This window comes from Pantherophis guttatus, chromosome 4 (assembly GCF_059756535.1).
Source record: "Pantherophis guttatus breed Tessera chromosome 4, ASM5975653v1, whole genome shotgun sequence".
Taxonomy (NCBI): Eukaryota; Metazoa; Chordata; class Lepidosauria; order Squamata; family Colubridae; genus Pantherophis; species Pantherophis guttatus.
The window spans coordinates 23,721,414-23,730,165 of NC_142066.1; the positions used below are offsets into that span (position 1 = coordinate 23,721,414).

Genomic DNA, 8,752 nt, shown 5'->3' on the forward strand with positions numbered 1-8,752 from the left:
AAAAAAAACCTCAGATGTAACAACAGCTGACACCACTGCAAACAGAATTGGGAAAGATTTACCTATGTTAATTCCATTTTTCCTTGTATCAAGCCAGGTGCAAACAACCAACGGCAACAGAAGCAACTATTTAGAATAGTTTCTTTATTATTGTTCACCTATAGATAGGACTCTGGTCAGATTAAAGCACAAATCTGCATCAGAATTAAATATATACCCTGAAAAGGGTTGGAGAGTGTCCTGCATACCAAGGACTCCAGGCTGAGCTGCCTCTTTGCTCTTTGGGAAATTACTTCAAGGAGTTACCTCAGAGTAGTTTATTGTTCTCAAGATAGGAATCTTTCCAGACAAAAGGACAAGGGTATATTAGATATACCCTTAAAAGGGTTATGGAGGATCCTGCTTTGTACCACCTTCCACCGCATATCACCTCTGTGGTGTAGCTGTAGGTGAAGGGGGTAGAAGTAAAGAAACAGGGTTTCCCCACACAGGATAGGCACATGATATAGTGTTTGCACAGGGGCTCACCTGTTCCTTAAACCACCAAAATTAAATTAACCCTTTTGCTTTAGCACCAAACCATGGACTCGCACTTCAGCTGGGCTAATATAATGTGCTGGCTATATATTAGCAATCTACAGAGGATGCTAAGCAGTTTACAGCACGTAACATAACACCATAATAAAATAATAACATCATCCGTTGTTAACCATTACAGGTAGTCTTTTAGAAATTCTGTTTATAAATGGAACCACTGATCAAGCAAAGATTACTGTCATCATGTGCTTTACTGATCAACTATTTTAACTGTAACAGGAAACTCTTACTTAGAACAAAAAAGCATAAAGTATATACCATAGATCCAAATTTGAAACACTGCCATCTACTGGCTGAATACTACTGTAGTTATTGCAAAAATACATTTCAACAATGAATTCCAACATAGCCCTTGACTTGCAAATGTTTGTTTGGTGACCATTCAGTTATAATGGCACTGAAAAAGTGACTTACGTCTGTTTTCACATTTATGACCATTGTGGCATCTCCATGGTCACGTGATCAAAACTGGGATGTTTGGCAGTTGGTTCATATTTATGATGGCTGCAGCAGTGGTGGGTTTCAAAAATTTTACTACCGGTTCCGTGGGTGTGCTTGGTGGGCGTGGCATGGCTTGTGGGTGTGGCTTGGTGGGCATGGCAGGGGAAGGATACTGTAAAATCTCCATTCCCTCCCCACTCCAGGGGAAGGTTACTGCAAAATCCCCATTTCCTCCCCATCAGCTGGGACTCAGAGAATAGATGGGGGTAGGGCCAGTCAGAGGTGGTATTTACCAGTTCTCCGAACTACTCAAAATTTCTGCTACCGGTTCTCCAGAACTGGTCAGAACCTGCTGAAACCCACCTCTGGGCTGCAGAATCCTTGGATCAAGTGAGCATCTTTGTCTGCTATGCAGATTTATTATTATTTTCATCCAAGGATGCAGCTTAAATTTTTTCAGTGTTAGCTGTACATAAGTCCCATCCCCAGCAGTCCTCCTAAAATTGGCATGTAACAACTGTTGAGTAACAAGTTTTCCACATTTTATTTTTTTCTCACCCACTAAATCAATTCCAGGTGTTCTTCCTTCCCATTGTTAAGAAAGACAGAAAAAACATTAAATTAACATGTTTTCTTTCACTTTGACAGCTGCAGGACAGACTATGCTTATGACCTAATTTGTTATTACAGAGTTAAAATTCCAACACATCAAGGGCAATTAAAGAATTGGGCGTGATTTTCTTGATAACAAGCAATAACTTTTTTTAGAACCAACTTTCCTTTTTGATGGTCTCTCGCCTTTCCACAAGAGGCCCAATTGCAAAATATTTTGGCACTAGGATTTTCGTGGAATTTGTTTTCTTCCTTTCTCTTTGCCTCCACCCATCTCTACAAGGGATAAAACGCAGCTCACAGAGAAAGTCGTGTCTGCTTTTTTTCCTGCAAAGCAACTGAGAAAAATCAAAAGGGGGAGGCATCCAGCCTCAGAGTTTCGGGTGAGTTCCTAAAATGTCTAAAGGTTTTCTCTGAAGCATGGTGAATAAAGGGGGAAGATAAATCAAGAATCAGAAGGAACAGAAAAAATGTTTGAAGTCATCTAGGCTGACCTCCTGGCCAGTCTTAATGAACAATCAGAAAAGTTGGAAGAGGCATTTGGATTCTTACATACAGTCCATTCCATAGGATCCCCAACTACATCTTTCTAGCTTCCACTTCGGTTTCTCTAGAACAGAAGTTGTTTCTTCCCTATTTTGACATTTAAATGCATTCCCCAGGTTTGGTTCAAATCTACTGTAATTCCTGCATACTGTCTGGAATAATTGGACTAGAAAATCTGAAAAGTTCGTTCTACCCTTTGTTTGCATTCAAACTCTGTTTTTCCATTCCTTTTTTTCTTTCTGTTCATTTGATTCTTCTTCAAATACCCTCCTGAAAGCTTGCGATTTTTAAGTGTAGGAAGAAAAATCTATCTGGTTCAGTTCCAAGCTGCAAATAAAATGGAGACTGCTTAAAAAAGAAAGTTTTTTGATAAACAGGGACCACAGTGTGCAGTTTTGGATCAGCTGACAAATTAGTTTTTGAAATACTGCAGGGATTGTGCAGTGTAGTGAACCTGGTGTCTTTTACCATTTCAAGGGTAGTGGGTTAATCCTATTATGTCCTAAAAGGTCATGTCCTGTTCTTAGAATCTGGATGGAGGAAGGATGTAAATTTTAATCTCATAGCTGGAGGTAAAGTTATTTTGTTTGTTAATAGGCTGGCCCAGGATTTCTTAATGCGCATCTGCTGTAAGAAAGACTTGGAGCTGCTTTCTGCCTCTAAGAACATGTTTCTCCATTTCACCTTTGGGGAAGTATAATTATTTTACCTCTTTTAATATCCCCCAAAATCAGGGGGTGAAATTCAGCAGGTTCTGACCGGTTCTGGAGAACCGGTAAGTGGAAATTTTGAGTTGTTCGGAGAACCAGCAAATACCACCTCTGGCTGGCCCCAGAATGGGGTGGGAATGGAGATTTTGCAATAACTTTCTCCCAGGAGTGGAGAGGAATGGGGATTTTGCAGTATCCTTCCCCTGGCGTGGGGAGGGAATGGGGATTTTGCAGTATCCTTCTCCTGGATTGGGGAGGGAATGGGGATTTTGCAGTATCCTTCTCCTGGAGTGGGGTGGGAATGGAGATTTTGCAGTATCCTTCTCCTGGAGTGGGGAGGGAATGGAGATTTTGCAATATCCTTCCCCTGCCATGCCCACCGAGCCACACCCACCAAGCCACGCCCATAGAACCGGTAGTAAAAAAAATTGAATTTCACCACTGCCCAAAATATTTCATTCTCTAGGAATGGGGGGTGGGGGCCTTCCCACATAAATTCAGCCAACAATGCTTAATATGAACTATTTCACAGGTCAATAAATAGAATTTTATTTCCTCTTTTTCAAAGGGTGCTTTGATATCTACTTTTATTGATTTTTCCCCCTTTACTGCTTTGATTAATGTTTTTAATTGCTCCTGCTGTTAGACATATTTTTGAAGATTGATGAATATTTTATAAAGAAATCTTGTAAGACAAGTGATTTTGTGCAGCTTAATCTTAAAGGGTAGAGAAAAGGGGACGAATGGTTAATACAAAATCCTTAATAGTGTCTTTTTTTTTCTTTCTTTCAATCTTTGGCCTACTTTCTCTCTCCTCCCTTCCAACTCAGAGTTACCTCAGTGGTAAGTTTCAAAAATTTTTACTATCGATTCTGTGAGTGTGACTTGGTGGGCATGGCATGGCTTGGTGGGTGTGGCTTGGTAGGCGTGGCAGAGGAAGGATACTGTAAAATCTCCATTCCCTCCCCACTCTAGGAGAAGGTTACTGCAAAATCCCTATTTCCTCTCGATCAGCTGGGACTCAGGAGGCAGAGAATAGATGAGGGCAGAGCCAGTCAGAATTTTTACTACCGGCTCTCCAAACTACTCAAAATTTCCATTACCGGTTCTCTAGTACTGGTTAGAACCTGCTGAAACCCACCTCTGAGTTACTTGGATATAAAATTGCCAGCAGTGCATGAGGAAATACTCCATTTATTTCAACAAGATCAAAGTCAATAAAAATAAAAATGTTGTTAAACTGGTATGCAGTAGTAGAGTAGTAAGGAAAATATCATCTCTGTTCTTTTTAATACAGGTAGTCCTTGGCCTATGATCACAACTGAGGCCAAAATTTCTGTTGTTAAGTGAGGCAGTTGTTAAGTGTTAAGCCCCATTTTACAACCTTTCTTGCCACAGTTGTTAAGTGATTCACTGCAGTTGTTAAGTTAGTTAAGTTAGTTGTTAAGTGAGTAACACAGTTGTTAAACAAATCTAGCTTACCCATTGTCAAAAGATCGCAAAAGGGGATCACATGATGCCAGGCCACTGCAACCTTCACAAATAGGGGTCAGTTGTCAATTTTGACTGAATTTTGATCACTTGGTTGAGAGTGATGCTGCAATGGACATAAGTGTGAAAAATGGTCATAAGCAGGGGTGGGTTCTACTTACCTTTACTACCAGTTTGCAATGGGATCATGCATGCTCTCACTTTGCTCGCATACGCGCCTTCTGCATGTGCAGATCGCCGATGATGACATCCAGGGTGGTGGGCGCGGCCTCCCACCGGTTTTACTACCGGTTCTTGCAAACCGGTCCGAACTGGGGGCAACCCACCACTGGTCATAAGTCACTTTTTCCAGTGCTGTTGTAGCTTTGAATTGCCACTAATTGGACTGTTGTAAAGTCAAGGACTACCTATAATCAGTTGTAATTTTGGACATTGGTTTTGCTTTTGCCACGGACCATTCTAGGAAAAAAATATACTCCGCTGAATTGATGATTCATTTCCTTCCTAGAACCTATTCTCTTGTAACAATCTTTTTTTGAATGTCCACTTAAGACGAAGGGTATCGGAGCAGCTCAGCCAATGCCTGGAGAACATGGCAGTGGTTTGCATCCAGCCAATTAGGAATAGCCAATGTTTATCTAAAACACTTTTTGTCAATCTAGGCCTTTTCAGTAGTTCAAGAAGTCCAAAACCATTTGGGTTTCTGAAAATGGATAGTTTGGGGTGCAAATCTCACCCCGATATCTATGGAGATTCTCAGTCATCCAGGTCATGGTTGTCCCAAGTGCTTTTTCAAGAAGCATCTGGACCATCCTGATATCAATTCTGTGACCTGTATTCTATTCTCTTTTAGATTTAGTTGACACCATGCCTCGGATGTTGGCCTATTCGGTGTTGGTACTCTTTGTGGCATTGCTGATGGGATCCTTGGCAACTCTTGTCCGGAGAGAAACCCGTCATGGCAAATTCCACCGGCAGCATGTTGCCGCAAATAACGGAATGAATCCCCGGGTCTATTGCAACATGATGATGCAACAAAGAGGAATGACGAACATCAAGTGTAAACCTTCCAACACCTTCATCCATGGGGAAGCCACAGCAGTGGATGCCATCTGCAATGATGGGGGGACTTACTCAAGTGATAATTTCTATGACAGCAATAGCGTCTTTGAGCTCACCGTTTGCCGTTTGACAGGGGGAGGAACCGCGCCTCCCAATTGTAACTACCGAGGTAGGGTGAGCACCCAACAGATCCGAATTGCCTGCGTAAATGGCCTGCCGGTGCATTTCCAACAAGCTCTTTAGAAATATCAATAACCATGTTTGGCTAGTTAGGGATTCTATATCTTCAGCTGCTTTAGAAGCCAAGAGGATTTCCTATTTTTACTGCAATGGTGTATTTCAATTAAAATTTGCTCTTTTTTCTCTCTCATTTCTTTCTACCTGCCTTCCCCTCTTCTTCAACTGTTTTAGACAAGCTGGGGGCCTCCAAATAGATTGGGCCTGTGATTCCTCACGATTCCCAGTCAGTATGGCTGACAGGGACTCTGGGAGATGTAGTCCCAATGCAATTGTGGGGATCTGAGCTGTGGCAAGTCTTCATTTGGTCACCATATCTGGACTTGCTGACCACAAGATGGCTGCAAAGTGATACAGAAAAATCTGCTGGGGAATTCTGGGTGTTGTAGTTTACACGTCTTACAGTGGTCAGGTCTGAAAAATAGCCAGGTCTGAAGTTTTTGCTGTGATCTAATAGACATTCAACCCAAATATGGCCACAGAATAATTTCAGTCTCTCTTTTTTTGTTCTGCGCTGCCTTCTAGTGGCTCTGAATCAAAATGACTGATGTATCCATCAAAATGTTAATATAGCTTCTCTATCCTCATAATATTTCTGGGTTTTTTTTTTGCCTTCTGAGGAAAGTTGAGGCTAATAATTCTGCACAGAAAACAGGATATTGGAGTATTTAGCATCCAGCCCAAACTAGCATTCTTCAGCTATGTGACTTAAATATCACAACTTCTCGCATGACATGTGAGAAGTCATGATATTTAAAGTGCTACATGCCCAAATTACATTTATAGAGTAAGAGGTTTTGCTAGGAAATGTTTTGCATAGCCATCTTTCATTTTAAAATAGACCATTTGCTTTCCTTCCTGGGAAAATGTGTTTTGAAGCATAACACTGGTCTGTGACCATAATAAAAATTGAAGGATAATTTTAGGTACCCGGAGAAACAGAGGTGCTCCGAATTTCTTTTATAAATATAAAAAGTACAAATTCAACTAGAATTAATTTTACTTTAATTCAATTAAAATATATTAAGTAAATAAAAATTTATTTAAATTAATTTTAAAATTTCAAGTTAAATTAAAATTTAAGGCAGTTTTCTTTCAAAAAATAATTTTCTTAAAGAAATAGATTTTTTTTTCTTGTTCAGATTGATTCCTGATCACCTGAAAGGTTCTGTAAGCTAATATGTTTTCACCCACATCACCAAATGTTTGATGGAAAATCAAGAATGAAACTGTATGTTATTATTTCTTGGATTGATGGAAAGTGGAAAATATCAATTTATACCTTATGCCTGAATCTCTTTCCTCTAGCAGCTTCATGCAATAAAGTCTTTGTTTACACACAGAATGGCATTCTGTTATGACTACTACAATTACTGTTGTTATTTGGAACTGTATGTCTTTTTTATCTGCTTTTTCATTATTTGCCAGTCCCAACAGTTATAGAAGTGTCTGTTGTTTGGGCAACAAACATGACACCCAATAACAACATTGTTAGCTTAATGAGTTTGATATTCTCTTTGAATGGTTTAAAACAGTTTATTCACTACAATTCCCATAGTAATACACTTTCCTTTAGGGAAAAATACGTTAGATTCAGACTTCAGAAATGAGCTAGGCCAATAGGGAAACCATGAAATTATTTAAAAGTAGGGCTACAGCTCTGACCTGCAAAAATATGACCCGCCACTAGAGGGTACCACTATTTTTAAAATCCTTATTAACCAGCATGGAAATCAGATATAGGGAATCCTCCACCTACAACAGTTCACAGTTATGACTGTTCAGAGTTACAACGGCACTGAAAAAAGTGACTTAGGACCATTTTTCACACTTATGACCGTTGCAACATCCCCATGGTCACGTGATTTACATGACAACTGATTCACATTTACAACGGTTGCAGTATCCCGGGTTCATGTGATCCCCTTTTGTGACCTTCTGACAAGCAAAATCAGTGGGGAAGCAAGATTCACTTAACAACCGTTTTTCTAATTAAACAACTGCAGTGATTCACTTAAGGAATGTGGTGGCCAAAGTTGCAAAATTGGACAAACTCACTTAACACATGTTTCTCTTAGCAACATGAATTTTGGACTCCGTTGTGGTCATAATTCGAGGACTATCTGTATTCACTTAACATCTAGCCAGGTTAATCCCGAGAATGCCTGGAGCAAGGAATGGTACCTTCTGGCCTGGTTGTTACCCTGTTTCCCTGAAAATAAGACATCTCCTGATAATAAGCCCAATTGGGCTTTTGAGCGCATGCGCTAAAATAAGCTTCGCCCTGAAAATAAGCCCTCCCCAAAAATATTTAAACACAGAGCTGGAAATCAGGTAAGACAGCAAGAGGAGCCCCATCTTGCTCCACGTGCCCCAAAATAATAAGACCTCCCTGAAAATAAGCCCAAACGCTTATTTCAGGGTTCAAAAAAAAATATAAGACAGGGCCTTATTTTTGGGAAAACACCAGGGGTGAAATCTAAATTTTTTTGCTACCGGTTCTGTGGGCGCGGCTTGGTGGTCATGTGACTGGATGGGTGTGGCCAGTTTGACGTCACTCACATCACTCACTGTTAGAGCCAGGAGCTCCACATTCTGACACAGAAGCACATTCTGACTTTCACAGAATGTCTTTCACATTCTGTCTTTCACAGAATGTCTTTCACATTCTGTCTTTCACAGAATGTCACAGAAGCCAGGAGCTGCACAAAAGCTCTCGGTTTGGTGAACTAGCCTCAATCTCTGCCACCTACTCGCCCGAGCCGGTCCGAATCGGGAACATTTCACCCCTGGAAAACACAATACTGATCCCTCTACCAACCACCTGGTTTTAACCTGCTTGCTCTGTCTGGTCGAAATTGAACAGAATTAAGTGTGATGCTGGAAGAAATACCTCTGTCCTATATCAGTGGGGATGGAAAGAATCCCCTTGTTGCGACTGTGGTGCTGATATGCAAACTGTTAAACATATTTCGAGACCGTCTTCTGCCACCAGTCACCTCCCACCGGCCAGTCCGCTTCCACAGAGAGGGTCTCCTCAGGGTGCCATTGGCCAA

At 40.8% G+C, this 8,752-nt stretch overlaps 1 pseudogene across 2 annotated transcripts; it reads left to right on the forward strand.

Moving 5' to 3' along the window:
• Positions 1-1,717: 1,717 nt before the first annotated feature.
• Positions 1,718-7,041, forward strand: LOC117662192 (ribonuclease pseudogene; annotated as a pseudogene). 2 transcript variants are annotated; one of them, XR_015733678.1, is made up of 3 exons: positions 1,718-2,033; positions 3,737-3,749; positions 5,251-7,041. The product of XR_015733678.1 is annotated as a ribonuclease pseudogene, transcript variant X2 (transcript). The 2 variants fall into 2 exon arrangements; XR_015733677.1 differs by lacking the exon at positions 3,737-3,749 and having other exon boundaries at positions 1,723-2,033.
• The last annotated feature ends 1,711 nt before the right edge of the window (positions 7,042-8,752 follow it).